Genomic DNA, 20545 nt, shown 5'->3' with positions numbered 1-20545 from the left:
TAAATATTAAGCTAACTAAGGAAGTGAAACACCTTCACAATGAAAATCATAACAGAATAAAAAACAAAATTGAGGAGGGGATCAAAATATGGAAAAATATTCCCTGTTCCTGGTTAGGCAGAACCAACATACTCAAAATGGCTATCCTTCCAAAACTTATATACAGATTTAACACAATCCCAGTCAAAATACCAATGTCATTTCTTACAGAGCTAGAGAAAACAACCCTAAAATTTATATGGAATCAAAAGAGATCCAGAGTAACAAAAGCAATCTCGGTTAACAAAAGCAAAGCAGGAAGGATCACAATCCCAGACTTGAAGTTATACTTCAAGCTACAGTGATTAAAGATACAGTGATGACAACAGAATGGTACTCACACAAAAAAGGACATGTGAATCAATAGAAGAAGGAGAAACAACCCTAGGCGCATACAGCTATTTGATCTTTGAAAAAGGAGCTAAAAATATACACTAAAGGAAAGACAGCCTCTTTAGTAAATGGTGCTGGGAAAACTGGATGTCCATATGCAGAGATTGAGTCTAGACCCATATATCTCACCATGTACTAAATTAAAATAAAAATGCATCAAAGATCTAAATATTAAAACAGAAACACTAATTCTAGTGGAAGATAAAATAGGTACAACTCTTGAAGATATACATGTAGGCAAGGGCTTTCTGAACAGAACCCCAATGGCACAAGAAATATTACCAAGAATCAACAAATGGGATCATATCAAATTAAAAAGTTTCTGTACAGCAAAGGAAACAATCATCAGAGTGAAGACACACTCTACAAAATGGGAAATATTTTTGCCAGGTATTTCACAGAGAGAGAAGTAGCATCAAGAATCTATAAAGAATTTTTAAAAAATTAGACTTCTCCAAATAAAACACCCAATCAAAAACTGGGCAACCAAAATGAATAGATACTTCTCAGAAGAAGTACAAATGGCCAATAAATACATGAAGAAATGCTGGCCATCAGATAAAAGCAAATTAAAACTACACTGAGGTACCATCTTACCCTAGAAAGAATGACTATCAACAAAAAAACTAATAATAACAAATGCTGGCAAGGATGTGGGGAAAAAGGAACTCTTCTACATTGCTGGTGGGAATGTAAACTAGTGTAACCACTACAAAATCAGTGTGAAGATCCCTCAAATAAACTAAAAAGAAATTCCATATGACCCAGCTATGTCAGGGATACATACATACTCATGTTTATAACAGCACAATTTATAATAGCTAGATTTTAGAAACTGTGTATGTCTATCAACAGATGAATGAATAAAGAAAATGTGGTATGTATACACATTGGAGCACTACACTACCATAAAGAAAGATAATCTTGAAGCATTCATGGGTAAATGGATGCAACTTGAGAACACAATGTTTAGTAAAATAAGTCATATCCACAAGTTCAAATATTACATGAGAAAATATATATATATAATATATATTATATATATGTAAAAAGCAAAATAGAAGAAAGATAAATAGGAAGTAGGGAGAAGTTCAAATACTTCCCCAAATTACAAATCCCATTGTTTTAAAACATTTCAATATATATGCTAATTGGTTTCATTTATACTACTAGTTTACTTTAGTTCATTGAAAAGAAAGTTTTGTGTTATTATCTTTTTCTTTTTCATAAGAATCTTTTTGTTTTATGTCTTGTACTCTAAGTAACTACTTTGAAGATAATGATACACAGTGTAATAATTCTTGTTATTCTTTTATTATTTGATTATGAAATTTTGTTTTATCTTTTCATAAAATAAATTAAAATTTCAAACAACTTTTTAATCTTTACATGAGATATGTGCATGTGAGGATGGAGACACAGATGCATGCACAATTTTTCAATTGGATTTTGAAATATGATTTTACACAGCAGCAAAATGACTGTAATCCACATCACCAAATATTCTCTTCTATCGGTGTTTCTCAACCAAATTTCCTTTAGGTCAAGAGGAGCAACATGCACAATTTCCAGCAGCCAAATAGAGAACCACAAATATCTACTCAATATGTTTTTGTTAGAAAGAAAGATGTGTGTTCATTGTCCAAATTATCTCAAAATCAGGCACAACCAGCCTCCTTCCAACCCTCTGTTGAGTTGAGCTGTGTAGAATAATAAAAGTGCACTAGACAGGAATTACAAATCACCACTTAACTTTTGGCCAAATGTTGGCTGAACTTAAAAGGGCCAATACCTCTTATTCTGAGACATCTGTGGCATAAATGCTACATTGATGAGTGGCTTCTGAGTCTTTTGCTCCTCAGGCATAGCTTAAATGCCATATTAGGAAGAACACCGGTGGGTATAAAGGGGCAAGAGTTTCTTTTGCAGCCAGATTTGTCATATTTAAGCACTCAAGTGCATCACTTCTTGTTTGTCTGTGTCTATGTTCACCACTAGAGAAGGGCCATAGTCTATCTTAACTTATACAGTGTCTACACGGTCTTGCATAGTGCTTGCAACATAGTACGTATTTGAATGCTTGTAGCATGGACTGGAAAAATGGACACTCTTCCTGAAAAGAAAATGTCTACACATATTCACAGAGAACACTTGCTCATGGATTTAGCGGTTTTGTGATCTACTCTAAGGTTAAGAACTTCATTCCACAACACTTTACCTTATTGGTAAACTAGCATTTGCTTATCCAACACCTGTTTTTGATAAAGGACCTGTGGTTTTTGGCCTCCATGTTGTCCTTTGCTGACTTCTAGTATAGATCCTTAAAAGGAGGACTTTTAAGGTCTCTTTGAGATCCCTATCACTTGGTCAATGAGTGAAATTATTTGAAAGTCTTTCTGCTTTGAGGAATCTAATTGCCTGGATTCACCCAAGGCTCAGCATTCCACAAAGATAAAGGAGACATCCTGGAGGAGAGTAAATAGCATCATAAAGTATCTTGTGCCACAGAGCACATCCACGGGGGGGGGGGGGTGAACCTGTATTTTTTTTCATTTTGTCAATTTTACTTTATTTCTTTTTCACATTGTTTATTAGTATATGCTTGTGATACATAATAAATACATCCATCTTGGGAAGTTGGTACATATACATATCACATATCCATTTTATTTCCCTTCCCCTCTCCTCCCTCCCACCTTCCCACATTCCCAGGTTCCCTTCCCATCTTCACAAAGTGCATCTCCCTGTTTCCTGTCACTTGTCTTTTATATTGCTCTTTAAATTATTTATATTTTGAGTTTCTCTTATAACAGAAACTGTGCTATGTTTAACCTTCTGTGCCTGATTTATTTAATTTAGCATTATGGTTCCACATTGCAGCGATTCTCCAATAAAAGACTTAAATGTATCCTTTTTATGGCTGAGTATTAGTAGTATATACCACATTTTCTTTATCCATTCATCTGTTGATGGACATATAGGATGCTTCTGAGATTCAGCTATTATGACTTGTGCTGTTATAAACACAGGCATGCATGTATCACTGTAATATGATGTGTTTAGCACACATCATGACCAAGTTGGGTTCATTCCAGTCATGCAAGGATGGTTTGACATATGTAAATCAGTAAACATAATACATAACATGAATAGAAACAAAACACTCACATCTTAATAGACACAGAAAAAGCCTTTCACAAAAGCCAACATCCATTAATGGTGTAAAAAAATTCTGATGAAAATACATATCTCAAATTGCTAAAAGCCATTTATGATAAACCCATTGCCAACATCATACTAAATGGGGAAAAATTGAAAGCATTTCCTCTAAAATCAGGAACAAGACAAGAGTGTCCACTATCACCAATCCTGTTTAATATAGTACTTGAAACTGTAGCCAGAGCAATCAGACAAGACAAAGAAATAAAAGGGATACATATAGGAAAGAAAGAAGTCAAACAATCCTCACTGACTAATACAATCCTTTACATGTAAGACCCCAAAAACTCCACCAGAAGACTCTTAGAACTAATAAACAAATTCACCAAAGTAGCAGGATACAAAATCAGTAACATTCCTGTATATCAACCATGAAAGCATATAGGAGGAAATCAGGAAAAAAAAAATCCCATTCACAGAAGCTTCACAGAAAAATTAAATACTAGGAATTAACCTAACCAAGGGAATGAAAGATCTCTATAACAAAAAATACAGTACTCTGAAAAAAAGAGATTGAACAGGACATTAGAAAATGGAAAGACATCCTGTGTTCCTGGAGAGGCAAACCCAATAAAATGATTCAAAATGGCCACATTGTCAAAATGGCCACATGACAAAAATTTTATACGTGTGTGTGTGTGTGTGTGTGTGTGTGTGTGTTTAATGTAACACCTGTGTTCTTTCAGGTAGGGAAGAAGCCCTCTATTAGCAGAACCTGAGAAGTAGAAAGGTCAAGCCACAGGAAGGCTCTGCTGGATATTCAAGGGCTGAATGGGCTACAGCTACCATAGGCTCAATAGTAAGTTGCAGTCGACAGTGGCCCCCATCACCTAGGAGGAGCCTTCTGGGCTCCAATACCACTGTCCCCAGCACCAAGGAGGAGCCTTCTGGGCAGCTATACCACCACCCCCAGCACTGAGGAGGTAAGGCACGCTGGCACCAGCAGCACCCCCCCACACCCCTGATGAAATGAGACGACACGTAAACAAGACTCAAAACCTGACTTTCAAATCACCTAAAGCAACCCCAAAGGGAAACAAGATGGACACTCTGATACTCAACCATCTGAACTCCCTGAACTGGCAAAGAAAGAGGATCTAGAAAACATGAAATCAGAAATAATTTCTCAGATAACAGCAAAGATGGTGCCCATAGTGCAACACATAATTAATAAATCTAGAGAGGACACAGATTAAAAAAAAGAGGAGCTGTACAACATTGATGGAATCCCAACATAGAAACAAATGGAATCGATAAAAGAGATGCAAACAGATTTCCAGGAGATCAAAAACTCCATTGAAATCTAACTCAGCAGAATGAGCCAATGTGAGGACAGAATTTCAGATATAGAAGATAAGATTGCAATAGTGACCAGGAAAAGAAAAATTTCTTTAAAATAGTAAGGGACCACGAGAAAATACTCCAGCAGCTGCTAAATGATGGAAAGAAGAATAACATAAGATGGATTGGAGTCAATGAAGAAAGAGGAGAGAGTGCAGATGACATAAAAAAAACTATTCACAGAAGTGATGGCAGAAAACTTCCCAAGCAGGGGAAAAGAACTTGACATACAGATAAGTGAGGCATAGAGAACTCCAACTACCCTTGATCAAAAAAACTCTACACAAAGGCATATAATAATTAAGATTCCAGAAACCCAACAGAAGAACAAAGTTCTACAAGCAGTTAGAGAAAAGAAACAAATCACATACAAAGGAAAGCCCATCAGACAGAATCACAGCAAACTTCTCAACCCAAACCCTCAAGGCAAGAAGAAATTGGAGTGTCATCTTTTGCCCTAAAGGAAAACAGCCTCCAATCCAGACTGATATACCCAGCAAAATTATCTTTCAAAATTGTTGGAGAAATAAGATACTTTCATGACAAAGAGCACCTTAGGAAATTCATGAATACCAAACTAGCACTCCAAAAAATTTTAGACAATATCCTAGGAAAAGACAATGAGGATCACAACCCCAGGAAGCCCAGCACAATGAATCTATCAGACATGACAAGAAATTAAAGCAAAGGGGGAGAATCCAACAAAAAGAAAAAGTCATGACAATGATAAAAGTCAACACGTATCAGTTAAAGCATTAATGTTAATGGTCTCAATTCACCAATCAAAAGAAATAGACTGGCAGAATGGGTCAAGAGCAAGATCTAACAATATGCTGCATACAAGAAACACACTTAATTCAAGATGAAACTCAGAGTCTGAAAGTTAAAGGGTGGAAAACAATACTCCATGTGACAAGAACCAAAAAAAAAGCAGGAGTAGCTAGCTATCCTCTTTACAGATTAAGAGAATTTCAAGCCAATACTGATTAAGAGAGACAAAGAAAGACATTCTTGTAAAGGGAACAATCCAAGAGGAAGAGATGACAATCATAAATATATATGCACCAATCGCTTCTTGGCCTTTTGGCTAAGATCAAGTGTAATATCTATGCACCAAACATTAGTGCACCCAATTATATAAAACAAATACTAACAGACATGAAAAATCAAATAAGCACTAATACAATAGTAGTGGGGGATCTCAATACCCCACTGTCACAAATAGATCAACTAGACAAAAATAAGCAATGAAATACTAGAATTCAATTGAACTTTTGAACAAATGAACTTAGCAGATGTTTACAGAGTGTTCCACCCCACAAAATCAGAATACAAATTCTTCTCAGCTGGTTCATTCTCCAAAATAGACCACATACTCATTCATAGAACATGTTTAAGTGCAAAGGAATTGAAGTGGTCCCCTGTATATTATCAGACCATAGTGCGATGAAATTGGAGATCAATAGCAAAAGAAACTGCAAGAATTCCATAAACACATGGAAATTGAATAATACACTGCTGAATAACCAATGGGTCAAAGAGGAAATTAAAGAAGAAATCAGACAATTCCTTCAATTAAATGACAATAACAATACAACATAACGGTATCTATGGGACACAATGAAAGCAGTCTTACGAGGGAAATTCATAGCAGTGAGTACTCATATTAGGAAAACAGAGTGAGCCCAATTAAACAACCTGATCCTGAACCTCAAGCTTCTAGAAAAAGAAGAGCAGGAATAAACCCAAAGCCCATAGAAAGGAAGAAATTATTGCACTGGTTTCTGCAACGGAGACTAAGAAAACAATACAAAAAAATCAGTGAAGCCAAGAGTTGGTTCTTTGAAAGAATAAACAAAATTGACAAACCCTTAGCCAACCTTATCAGAAAAAGGAAAGAAAAAGCCCAAATCCATGTAATTAGGAATGAAAAGGATGAAATTACAACGGACCCAGGAGAAATCCAGAGGATCACCAATACCTACATCGAGAACCTATATGCCAATAAGATGGAAAACACAGAAGAAATGGACAGATTCCTAGATACATATGAATTACCAAAGTTGAACGAAGAAGACCCAAAAAATCCTAAACAACCCAATATCAATCAATGAAATTGAAAATGTAATTAAAAACTTACCAACTAAGAAAAGCCCAGGTCCTGATGGCTTCACTGATGAATTCTACAAGACATTTAGAGAGGAACGACTGCCACTACTGTTTAAGCTCTTCAACGAAATTGAAAGGGAAGCAATTCTCCTGAATTCATTCCTGGAAGCAAGCATCACCTTGATCCCCAAAGCAGAGAAAGACTCAACCGAAAAAGAGAACTATAGGCCAATCTCACTAATGAACATACATGCAAAAATCCTTAATAAGATACTGGCAAATAGAATGCAGAAGATCATCAAGAAGATCATACACCCTGACCAAGTGGTGGATGATCATCCCAGGGATGCAGGGACGGTTCAACATATGTAAATCAATAAGTGTAATACAGTATATCAATAGAACCAAGGACAAAAACCATATGATAATCTCAATAGATGCAGAAAAAGCATTTGACAAAATTCAACATAGATTTATGATAAAAACCCTACAAAAAATTGGAATAGAAGGCCTCTACCTCAATCTGATAAAGCCATCTATGAAAAACCAACAGCTAATATCATAGTAAATGGTCAAAAACTGAAAACTAGTCTTTCACACTAAAATCAGGAACAAGACAAGGATGTCCACTATCACCACTCCTGTTCAATATAGTTTTGGAAACATTAGGCATGGCAATTAGACAAGAGAAAGAAAGAAAAGGAATAAAGATAGGAAATGAAGAAGTCAAATTGTCATTATTTGTAGATGACATGATACTTTATATAGAAGACCCCAAGAACTCCACCCAGTCTTCTGGACTTAATAACCAAATTCATTAAAGAGCTGGATACAAGGTCAACACACAAAAATCAATAACTTTCCTCTACACGAACAACAGACTCACTAAGACAGAAATGGGGCAAACAATTCCTTTCACAATAGCATCCAAAAAACTAAAATACCTAGGAATCAAAAAAAAAATCAAAGACCTCTTCTCTGAAAACTATAGCACTCTGAAAAGAGAGATCGAAGGTGATATCAGAAAATGGAAAGACATCCCCTGCTCCTGGGTAGGAAGAATCAACATAGTGAAAATGGCTATACTTCCAAAACTGCTATATAGATTCAATGCAATCCCAATTGAAATCCCAGGAGCATACTTCATGGACCTTGAGAAAAATCCAAAAATTCATTTGAAACAAGAAGAGATCCAGAATAGCAAAAGCAATTCTAGGTAACAGGGACATGGGAGGGGTATTACAACCCCCATCTTGAAACTATACTACAAAGCTACTGTGATAAAAACAGCATGGTACTGGCAAAGAAACAGACCTGAGGACCAGTGGAACAGATTAGAAGATGCCGAAACAACTCCAGACACACTCAGCCATCTCATCTTTGACAAAGGAGCCAAACAGCCTCATTGGAGGAAAGATAGCCTCTTTAATAAATGGTGCTGGAAAAATTGGGTTTCAACTTGCCAAAGATTAAAACTAGACCTATATCTCTCACCATGCACTAAACTAAAATTGAAATGGATTAAAGATCTAAATATTAAAACAGAAACACTGAATTTGCTGGAACAGAGGTTAGGTAGAACTCTTGAAGATATTGGTGTAGGAAAAGATTTTATGAACAAAACCTCAGTTGCCCATGAGCTAGCACAAACAATCAACAAGTGGGATCTCTTCTTACTAAAAAGCTTCTGCTCAGCAAGGGAAACCACCAACAGTGTGAAGAGACAGCCCACAATATGGGAAAAAATTTTCACTAGCTGTCCCTCAGGCAAAGGTCTACTATCTACAATATATGAAGAACTTTAAAAAATGAGACCTCCCAAATTTAAAGACCCAATCCAAAAATGGGCATCTGAAATGAACAGACATTTCTCACAAAAAGAAGTAGAAATGGCAAATAAACATATGAAAAAATGTTTAACATCACAGGTCATTTGAGAGATGCAAATGAAAACAACACTGAGATTCCACCTCACTCCAGTAAGAATGGCTGCTATCATGAAATCAACCAATAACAAATGCTGGCAGGGCTGTGGGGAAAGAGGAACACTGCTCCACTGCTAGTGGGAGTGTACACTGGTGCAACCACTGTGGAAATCAGTATGGAGATACCTCAAAGAACTAGGACTGGAAGTCCCATTTGACCCAGCTATTCCCTTGCTGGGGATCTTCCCCAAAGAATCAAAAGAATCATACCACAGTGTCATATGTGCACCCATGTTCATAGCAGCACAATTTGTAATAGCTAAAACTTGGAAGCAGCCCAAATGCCCATCAACTGGAGACTGAATAAAGAAAATGTGGGGTTTTTTTAATAAAATGGAGTACTACTGAGGCATAAAAAAGAGAAATTAGAGACATTCATAGCTAAATGGATGCACATTGAGGCAATACTCTTAAGTGAAATAAATAAGACACACGTGTAAATACCGAATAGTTTCTCTAGTGTGAGAAACTGAAAGTGTAAATAAGGACTAAAAAGTATAATAAATAATGTGAAATAGGAAGAAAAGAGGCAAAGGGGAAAGAGAAGTGGGAGGGGTAGGGGAAAGGAAAGAAGGGAATGGAATTAATATGAGAAAATGAAAAGGTGGAAACAAAATCTTTCTTTGTAAATAGGGAGGAATGGAGGGGTTGAAGGGAGGGCAGGGGAATGAGGGAGAAATCAGAACGAAGACAGATTATGTAAAGGTAGCAAATTTCTAATGATGAATGTCATTATATTGTATACCTAAAATGTGCCAATAAAATTAATTTTAAAAAAAGAAGTCGCAGTTGGCTCATCACTGAGATGGAAATACTTTACACATTATGTAAATGAAAATTTAAATCTTTCCCTTTAAAAGTTTGCTTCTTAATTTGTTAAATATTCCCCCCACAGTGTTTTCATGCTATTAATCTAAACAGTTAACATTTCAAACTATGCAAAGGTAAACTTCAGCTTAGCCATCCATCCATCCCCCCCAAACACACACATGCACGCACACGTGAGATATAACTTTATTTGGGGATTAAAATAAAGAAGCAACTTAGGCGAAGGCAGAGGAAGTGTTTCGTGGGACATTATCTGGAGAGCTTGCTTTCCTGCCAGCCAGTAAAATCTACCATAGAAGTAAGCAGCCTTTCCCTTTGTGTTTGTGTCATTTCTCTGTCAAAGAATGTGTCTTTGACACTGAAACACTGGGACGAGTTGAGGGTCCTTGTGCAGGAGACATGCACTGTATCAGACAAAAAAGGGTCTCCAGTGGCTTACAGATTTGGAAAAAGTCTTCAGCCACTTTTGGCTTTTCTGTAAATTTGAAAATTGTCCTTTTCATTTCTGTCTTCTCTTCTTGGTATTACAGGTTTTCACACCTATCCACTAGGAAAGTGGTCTCTGGAAAACCTGACCGGGCAGTTTCCATCTACCTGGGTCACTTTGGTAATGTGTATGTTGTAGTAATTCTTTTTGGACGTGAAGGAAACATGAACAGGGAAGACATCATTGGGCTGCCTGGCAGAGCTAAACTCCAGACTGCCACTCTTATATTTGGCATCAGTCACTGGCAGGCACCACTCCAAGGCATTTCATCGACTGACTGTCATGTTGTTGGTCCCCATCGACCTCACCAATCACAGGAGCACCAACACCCGATGGGAGTGGAATGGGATAACCACGCCACTCAGCACTAAATTATCTTCCTGTAGCTCATGCTCTATGCTGACCTCACAGCCATTTCCACTTTCTGAGGGCCAGCCATGAATTGTTGGTGGAATAAAAGATTCCCCTATGGTTTGTAGTCTCCACTTTAGCACCTCTATATCACTGCTGACTGGAAATGACTTTCCTAAACTCTTCAAGCCAATTAGGGACTCTGAAGTAAGAAGTTTTTATCCACATTTGGGTGGGTTTGTAGCTGTACTTTCTTATCATTTTCCACATGAAGACCAATTTGGCCTAATATGCCACCTGAGATCCTAAGCATGACCATGCCATGCAGCTCCATATTCTGCAATCCTCCATCTTGTCCACAGGTTAGCGTAATCTTCTCTTCCATCTTCACATGCACACTCTCCATATTATAGGTGGAGCATGAACTTTGGTTGCCTTGGAGGCACATTTGCCCATATTAGAGGACATGACGGTTTCACCTTCAGATTTTAATTTGTCCGCAAAGTTATCTACTTCCTTTCCTTTGGCTCCAAGTTTCAAAGCCTTGCTTTGGTGCAGGTGCCACTTTTAGTTTATCAGTTTCAATGATGTTCTCTGTGATTACAGCAGCTGTGCTGCTTTCTGAAACTGCAGAGCTACCAAGTCCCCCAAATCCTGCTGCTTTCTTGCCCCATCTCTCTGCACCTCTTTGTGCCTATTGTAATTCTTTTGCTTTATTCTGCATCTCAGCCTTAGCTTCATGTTCTTGAGTCTCCGACCACACTGAACACTTTTTCTCCTCATGAGAATCCATTTTTGTGAAGGTTCTCCCGATATCCCAGGGCAACAATGTCATCAAAAACAAAAATCAAATCAAAACAGAGCTCAAATGTTTCATTCTCCTCTAAGGTGCGACAATATTCAGGCATCACTCTTGAGAAGAGCCTTAAGGTCTCCAAATCTTCTAAAATGTTGTTATTTTGGGTAGTGATCAGTACCATGTACAGTTTCTCTGAGGGTTAGTAGACATATCTTATACCCTCTATTTCAACCACTATGTTGTTATACAGTGTTCAAGAGCTCTGAGAAAGCTGCGAATAAGCCTTACTTCTGGGTTTGGGTCATCTTCACAGACTGGGGAAATACTAGCCTTTCCTGCAGACTGCTGCTACCAACAGCACCAAGGAGAGGAGCACCAAGGAGAGGGTGGGGGTGGGGCATCTGCTCTGGCTCCACTGGGGCTCCACTGGGGTCCCGGGAGAAGGGGCACCTGCTGCTTTGGACCTGCTTCCCCCCTTGACAGGAGCCACTGCTGCTTTCACATCCTATGTTACGAAAAAAATCTATAAGAATTAGGTCCCGACTAATAAAGAATAACCAACCTGGGTGTTCTCCTTGGAGAAGAACGGGAGTCTTATTGTGGTAAACTTCTGCCAAGCTTTGAGTTGGGGGTGTGGAGGGAGCCGGGAAAGAAAAGCCTGCAAGAACTCCTAGGGAGGCTGAAGGGTGGAAGTACCTAGTGATCTTGAGAGCTCTCAATGATGTCTCAGCTTTGCCACCACCTCGCCAGTCACCAGATCAGCAGAATTGATTCCAGCATGTGGAAGGAATCCAAGTGTTTACCTCCCCTAGAATGGCCATGAGTCCTGGAAAATTTCCCTTTACTCTCCTTTTCAGAGGATGGAGAGAGAGAGAGAGAGAGAGAGAGAGAGAGAGAGAGAGAGAGAGAGAGAGAGAGCGTGGGAGGAGGGAAAGGAGGAAAGGGGAGAGGGGGGAGGAAAGGGGGAGGAGGAGAAGAGAGACACATTTGTGCCCCATGCATAGATTATGACCTGGGCATTGACTGGTCTGTCAGTTTCTCCAATCCTCTTCGGGGACTGTCATCAAAGCAAAGGACAGTGGGTTGGACAGACAGGGTTCCAGGCAGAGGCAGCCTCTAGTGCTCCCAGCGGGCACAAGTCAGGGAGAGCAGTGAAAAGTCCAGAGCCAGCTATCTGCCACCTTCCTCTTACCTCTTTGGACTTCTTTCTCCTTTTCTCTTCCATTGCAAAGGTAGAAGGAAAGAGTGGTTCCAGGAACTGAGAGCCTGGGCTGCAGCCCTTAGTTGCTTGTTTTTAAAGTTTTATTTTATTTTAAATTAGCATATAATAATTGTACATACAGTACTCAAGGGGTACAATGTCCCCTCACTCACTTTAAAGGAGCTGTTTATTTCTCTGCCTCACCCCATGCCCCAAGTTCATATCCTAACCCCACCATGCCTCAATTTCCATATTTGCCAAATGGGAGTAATGATATTACCCCCTCCACACACACTATAGGACTATTGTGACAGCTGAGAGTAGCTGCAGGAGCTCCCTGGTGAGCAAGAGCAACACAAGCCTCCTTTCCGTACTTTCTAAAATAAGCTTGTGATGCATTTATTAAAATATAAAAGAAAGACTAATGGTGTGTCTAGTACACCTAATCTATTCTTAACTTAAATCTGCCTGCAGTGGAGGAGAAAATTAGATCACGATAGGATGTGGAGATGAATTTGCAAGTACTATCAAATCCCAAATCTTCATGTTAGCACAGTAGAACCATGTCTTGGCTGTAATGTGAATCCTTTAAAATTCCACAATCATGTTGACATTTCCAACTTTCAGAAAGGATTACCTGCTGTTCAAGATAATAGAGACTTTCTATCATTAAAAGGTGGGAGTTCCTGCCCTTTAAAATACTCTACATTGCTTTGGAATGCAAAGTAATTCTTTTTTTTTTTTCTTTCATTTTCTTTAAAATAGTAGGTTTATTGTCCTAACGTGATTTAGTTAGGATAAAACTGATATAAGTTTGCACTTCCTAAAAACTGTTACAACCAGGGAAATGAGCATAAAGTAGATCAGTAGCATCCCTGATGCATGCTGCTGGTTGCTTATTATTCAGAACAGATGATGATAGATAGATAGATAGATAGATAGATAGATAGATAGATAGATGCATACACATACATAAATACATGTACAACCTATGCATAATATATACAATACATATTTGATACTATTTCATTAAGCCCATTAAGTCTGTTTCCCAGGTGAATTTCTAAAAGTTATAGGTAGGTAGATATAGATATAGTCATATATATATATATATATTTTAAGTATATATATATGTGTATCTGATACACATATGTAATTTTTGATAAATTCAACAGAAATGGAAATATAATTGCTTGATGAAATGGCATCGGACAGCTAGTTGCTAGGAAGAACCAACATACAGCAAGAGTAATGATAAGAGGAAAACTGGTTTCTACAAGGGAAAAAATAATGCATTACAATGCAGCTCTCAGCAAGGGAAACGGATCTCCCTCTCTACCATCTTTCACCAAGTTGGGGGTCTCTGCATTTCAAAGGATGGCTGTCTTTATGCGCCCAACCCAGTGGGCACTATGCCAAGGTGCCCAGCTGAGCTTCAGAGGGGCCCACTGGATTCCCAGCAGAAGGAGGCCGTATTCTTGAGCTCTCTGCTTTCCGAGACAGAAGCGCTGGGTCAGAAGGGAACTAGCAGGCAAGAGCATCTCTGCTGACCTGAGTTTTCTTGGAGTCAACAGAGCAAAGAAAAAAATTGATTCTGAGAGAATAGGAATAAAGGAAATTAGAAATCAACTGGGGGGTGAGACTCGGTGAAGTCAGTGTGAGGACAGAGGAGGCTGTGCTCATGCCAAGGGTGGGCTCTGCTTGTCGATGCCATTGCATTAAATGGGCAGAGTGGAAGCAGGGGCTCTCATGCTGCTCCAGCTTAGACGGGGACCACAGCTACACACAGAGAATGGCATGGCTCCTAAAGGGAGAACAAACACCATCCAGCAAACAATGGATCAGGGAAGGGAGCGGCAAGGCTGCTGAGAGCTTTGCACACTTTCAGTTTTGGCTGAAAACAGCAAGGTCTTGTTGACAAAGAAGGCAACAGGGGCAGACTCTCCCAGATGGTATTCAGATGAGTGCTGTCCTTTGTGTGAGCAAGGTCCCCGGGGCTGGAAGAGAGGTGTGAAGTGAGCCCAGGTATGTATACTGGGAGCAATCTATGAGCTGCCAGATAGTAGAAGACTCTACTGAGCCCGTTCAAGATCAGAGTCCTTCAAAGTGGTTCTCAAACTTGAATATACAAAAAAGAAATTGGGGAGCTCCAGCAAAGTGTAGATTCTTGGAATCCATGGCAGACCTGGGCAGGAATCTGCAGGTGTGACAGGGGCCCTAGGGACTACAATTCAAAGGACAAAGACGGGAACAGGAATATCCAGTGGAGACCCATTAAGAGCAGACTCCCAGGCTGAGCTCCAAAGAGCTCCTCTTATTGACTGCTTATTAGCAACCTCCATCTGGGGGCTTCTGCCTTCATTTTACTCATCTTCCTCCAGGCTGAACACATCATTTTTTGCCAAGAACATGTTTCTCTTCTTGTAATTTCTAGTAGGATGAGACATTCCACAGTCTCCCTCATTATCAAGCCAGGAACAATGATGGGAATAAGTGTCAATGCAGTCTCAGAAACATTCTGAAAAACCCTACTCTGCGAGGACCCAAGGGGAATGGGCACAGAGACTTGTACCCCAAAGACCTGGTGTATGAGCACCAAGGGGAGGTAGCAGGGGTGCACCCTGCTCACAGGATCACCTGCCATGTCGCTGTTCACAAGGTTCCACAATCTAGTACAAGGCACCCAAGCAGGAACACAATGTCCTATCAGACAGGGCTGCCTGGAACAAGCTCCTAAAGTCATTATAGAGAAGCTGTCTACTCAGCATAAGCCACATAAGGCAACAAGCCCTCACTTCCCCATTGACATCTGTCTCACATGAAGCCACAGCAGCCTGAGTCTGCAGAGAAGCCAGGTCTGGGCTCCCACAGCTTGTGGACTCTCTGAGCTCAAGGCAGGTAGCTAGCGGGGGTGGGCTTCACAGAGCAGTGTGTCTGCTGCCATGGCAACCCGCAGTCAACCAGGGATGGGGAAGTAGGTGCTTTGCTTAATTGAAAGCCAGGCAACATTTTTACACAAACCACAAGGAAGCTAATTGCCAATTAGATTGTCTTCTGCCCTCTTTTCCCCCTTCCCTCTCATGTCTCTGAGTGGCTTTAAACTATTCCTTTCCCTTTTCCTTACCTCCAAAGAAACACCTTCAAAGATGAGGTATTGGTTAAATCACTGAAACTATTATATCTCTCTCTACCACAACCACACTCCACTCGCACAAAACATCCTACGATCCCCCAGTTCTTTCTGTTAGCAGTCTGTCAATCTCAAAGGAAATTCTTTACTTCAGTGCTGGAGACTGAACCCAAGGCCTCCCTCACACATGCTAAGCATGTGCTTTACTACTGAGCTACATATACCTTCAGACCTCAAAGGAAGTTCTGTTGGCTAAAATTCTTAGGGAAGCATTAGCTTCACTCAGATCATCTCATTGTGGCCATTCAGCATGGAGAGCTTTAAAATGCAGATTCCCCAGCTCCATCCCAAGAGAGCTGATTTCTACAAATACAAGATAGAACATAAACATCTGACTGTTTTCTAGCACCCCACATGATTCAGATGTGAACAGACTCATCTTGTGTGGAATGTGTACCAGAGGATTTGGGCATTTCCTAGAAATTCCTTCTTTATAAGGCAGGGTAAGCTCAGCTAATGGTGAACACCTAATGGCCTCACCAAATCAGTTATGTGTAAGAGGGTTCACAGGAACCCCTGATTACACCTCAACAGATGACTCCAAACACAACAGACACATGAAATGTTCACCCTGGGACCCTTCTGATGAAGACATTCTTTCATAAGAATAATTCCCAAAAATTGCAAGTTGGAACAGGGAAGCAGATACGCTCATAGCCCAGAAATAGCCACCCAAGCACTTGCAACTTAAAAAACTTGGTCCTGACCCCCAAATTCTCTCCTTGCCCAAGAGCTTAAAAGAAGTCAGAACCCACTGCTTGCATCAGTCTTGGTGACTGTGAACAACTGTTTGCATTTGTATTTCATTGTCAAATGTATGGCATTGTCAAGAAACAAGTCTTGAAAAAGACAACTTCGTGATGTTCCAGGAAGTGATGCTGAATACACTTTGTTCTTTAGTGGAGCTGCAGGCACAGAGGACCCTGCTGACTACTGAAGATGAGACACAGAGACAACTGTTTTGCAAATTTTAAACTCTACCGCAGATACATATGTTTCTGGCAAGACCAAGGATACAAATAACCCAGAATCTCCCTTAAAAAAACACTTAGAAGTGATGAATGAAACAAACAAACAAAAAACAGTTTAATTGCCGGTATGAGTTATAACAAAGATAGGAAATCATCAATGATGAGGAAATTATAAATCAGAGCTCTAAACACTAAAATCAGTTCAGGTGCTGACTTGGGAGGCACAAGGGTCCCGAACACTGGAGCCTGGGTGCTCCTGTCCACATGGGGTCAAAGAGGAAGCCTCAAGCTATAGGAGGCAGGAGGTGAATTCTACAAATGCAAGACACATGAACTCTTGTCCTGGGTGGAACAGGAGAAAAATTCATCTGGCAGCACAAAGAAACAAAGGGGATGCTCACATATTTCTGCCTAAGTAAGGCCCTGAAGAAAAAAAAAACTGCCTGAAAGACTAAAAACTGTGAGCCTGCACCCTCGCACAGTCTAAGGTCTGACCTTCCACCTTCTGTGTGGGTTAGGGAGACTCCAAACAGGGATTTTCCTAAAAATATAAAATAAAAATTGGTTATAGGCTAACATTACTCTAAAAGGATCTTCTAAAAGCAAATGCAAAACTGCTCATAAAGGATGCTCTCTCATGACCAGAACCTGGAGATCCTTAAGGAAAAATAGACCCAGCAGAGAAGGGCTACAAAGCCTGGGAGGAAACAATATAAATGACAGTCAGCCGTTGACTGCAAACAAGAAGAAACATGACCTTTATATGATAGACTTGCCATTTGAAACACAATATTAAATGTGCCTAACTTTATTAAAAACCTAAAAGAAGAAATTAAAACTGTACAAACCACAAATAATAGTGAAAACACACATACTTTTAAAAATCACTAAAACTAAAAGATTAAAAACTATAGTCACACTGATTAAAGATTCAACAGACCAGTTAAATAGGAGGTTATTTGTTTAATACCTATTCGATGAACTAGCAAATGGATGTGAAATACAGAGAAACCATGAAATGGAAAATTATCAGCAGAGTGTTAAGATACATGCACTGTGTATTCAGCAAGTGTTACAGGAGAAGAAAGTAAAGAATGAGGGAGAGGCAAATTTGGAGAAATAGGTGCTAAAATCTCGTCAGAAATAATAATTTCAAAGAAGTGCTCCCTTTCAAAGAGCACTCCAAGGGGTTGAAGGGAGGGCAGGGGAATGGGGAAAAAATAAGAACCAAGATACATCATGTAAAAGTACATGTTCCCAATGATGAATGTAACTGTACTGCATACCTAAAATGTACCAATAAAAGAACTTTAGAGAAAAAGAAAGAGCACTCCAAGTCTTAAGTAAAACAAGACACACACACAATCATATCATACTGAAACCAAAAAGCACCAGAGAAAAAATGAAAAAAAAAGTATAGTCAACCAGAAAGGCAAAAATCTGAAATGGCGGTGCTGTCATATACATTTTTATAATGCTCACAGAGACTACCACAGGTAACACAGTTCTTTAGAAGGATGGAAACAGTCTAAATGGAATGATAAGTGCCAAAAAAATTCTGTCAAACTAAAAATTTAAATGCAACTCAACTTATATTTCAAGAGTCAGGGCAAGATAAAGATATTTTTAGATTAGACTAAGTAAAAACTCCCACAGATCCTAAGTAAAGCACCAAAGATAATCTATTTCCCTTTCCAAAGGATTGAAAATCCCAAGAAGTGTTAACAAAGAAGCACTGGTGAGCAAAGGAAGCAGTAGAAATGCTGAAAACAAAAGCAATCATTGATTGTAATCGATAAGAGTGATTAATTTGACAGGTTTCCAAAAAAGTAGAACTAAAGTATTGGAAAAATAACACAGCAGATGACAAAGCATAAACCAAGTTACAGTGTCCTAAGGTCCTTTGGTTGCTAAGGAGGAGAGTAGAGGTGCAGATTAACTTTGCACATCATTCAGTCAACTCTGTATCTTAAAAAGGCAAAGGTAGTCACAGAAAAGAAATTAAATTTAAAATATCCAGACTAATAAAGCATACGGGATTAAACTTTAAAAGGAGATAAAGAAAACTCAATATGACAAAATACAAAACAAGGAAAAACAAAGTGTGTGGTGAATAGTAAGAACAATATAAATATGAAAGAGTATCAATCCTGGACCAGGTCAGACCCATGTTACGTACATCATGTTTCCCCATGTGCTGGTGGAGCATACATGTACATGTACACACATGAGACCCCAATGGTATCGATGGTGCTATGGTTTGAGTAAGTGTCCCCTAAAGGCTCAATCTCCAGACGATGATGCTTTGGGGAGGAAGTTAGGCCATTGAGGTGAGCTCTTGAAAGGAACGCTGGGACCTCAGCCCCTAACCGTATCTCTTTCACTTCCTAACCACCATGAGATGAACAGGCCTCCTCATCCATGCCCCTCTGTGATGATGTATTGTGCTGCCACAGACCCAAAGCAATGGGACCAGCCAACTATGGAAGAAGACCTCTGAAACTATGAGCCAAAATAAACCTTTTCTCTTTTTCAATTGATTAGCTTGGGTGTTTTGTCACAGTACTGGCTAGACTAGCCTGAGATGCCCCCAGTGCTTTGGGTTCCCAGGTATTTTGAGGATAAGACCCAACTTGGGGTAAACAGTAAAACAATCTTAAGCTTATCCCATCACCAACTGCCAACTAACTTCAACTAAGGGCTTTCCAGTTAAGCCATCAGGTATTTTCTTTGTCTTGCTTTTGAGAACACCTTATAAAAGTTTTCCCCTCATACCTCTTAACTGGAGCCCAGAACTGCTGCCCAATTTATGAATCACTGAAAGCTCAAATAAACTCTCTAAAATGTCAATGTGCCTACATTTAACTTTTAACATTGATAAAGATTAACAGATTATCAAGGAACAAATAATCTAACTCCATGCTATCTATTGTAGAGAACGGATGAAAAAGAAAGACAAACATAAGAAAAAGAAGGAAAACTCCTCAATTCTGGATGAGACTGGTATTACTTGAACAATTAAAACAAGGGCCAAGGATTTAGCTCAGTGGTTCTACCACCTGCCTCACAAGCAAAAGGTCTGAAGTTCGATGCCCGGTACAAAGAAAAAAATTAAAACAGAGGAATATAACATGAAAATAAAAACTTTAGGCCACATTGACATATGAACATAGATGCAAACTACCAGAAATAAAAGAGAAAATGTCTATAAAAAGGCGTCCATCAAAAATCTTTAGTATCATATAAAAACACATAAAGGTTCTCCATAGAATCTGTAGGAAGCAGAATTTTGGTTCCCAGAGTTTTCCCCAAGACCCTCTGCTGTACACACCTTGCTTAATCCCTGTGAAATACAGACTGCCGATACAATGGATTCCGCTCCTGTGCTTAGGTACAGTTGACTTTAACATAAGGAGATCACCCAGGTGGGCCTGATCTAAGCACCCAAGCTCTTCAAAAGAGTGTTTTCTCTAGCTGGTCTCTGGAGAGGAAGTCAGAGATTGATTTCCTCCAGGGGATAAGACTCAGAGGTGTATTTGGAAAGAGCACCCCATGTAAATGTAAATGAGCCCAGCTTGGCACTATCATCTCTGAGTTACAGTGGTGGACATAATAAGTAAGTACCAGAAAAC

General features: G+C 39.3%; 1 protein-coding gene and 2 pseudogenes across 21 annotated transcripts in view; 1 reads left to right on the top strand and 2 right to left on the bottom strand.

Moving 5' to 3' along the window:
* Slc39a11 (solute carrier family 39 member 11) overlaps positions 1-20545 on the bottom strand; it is a 486128-nt gene that overhangs the window by 160479 nt on the left and 305104 nt on the right. The window lies entirely within an intron of this gene.
* The window catches only part of LOC147828767 (coatomer subunit delta pseudogene), a 77901-nt pseudogene continuing 58912 nt past the window's right edge, over positions 1557-20545 (bottom strand). Inside the window, exon 1 of the transcript XR_015450130.1 lies at positions 1557-20545. This exon is cut by the window's right edge and continues 58912 nt beyond it. The product of XR_015450130.1 is annotated as a coatomer subunit delta pseudogene (transcript).
* LOC147828768 (U2 spliceosomal RNA) lies at positions 6060-6203 on the top strand (annotated as a pseudogene).

The sequence above is a fragment of the Heterocephalus glaber genome, unplaced genomic scaffold (assembly GCF_053883595.1).
Source record: "Heterocephalus glaber isolate CG9 unplaced genomic scaffold, H.glaber_assembly_v1.0 deba00000937, whole genome shotgun sequence".
Classification (NCBI taxonomy): domain Eukaryota; kingdom Metazoa; phylum Chordata; class Mammalia; order Rodentia; family Bathyergidae; genus Heterocephalus; species Heterocephalus glaber.
The sequence above is the reverse complement of the archived record's forward strand: the minus strand, read 5'-3'. Positions and strand labels throughout refer to the sequence as shown.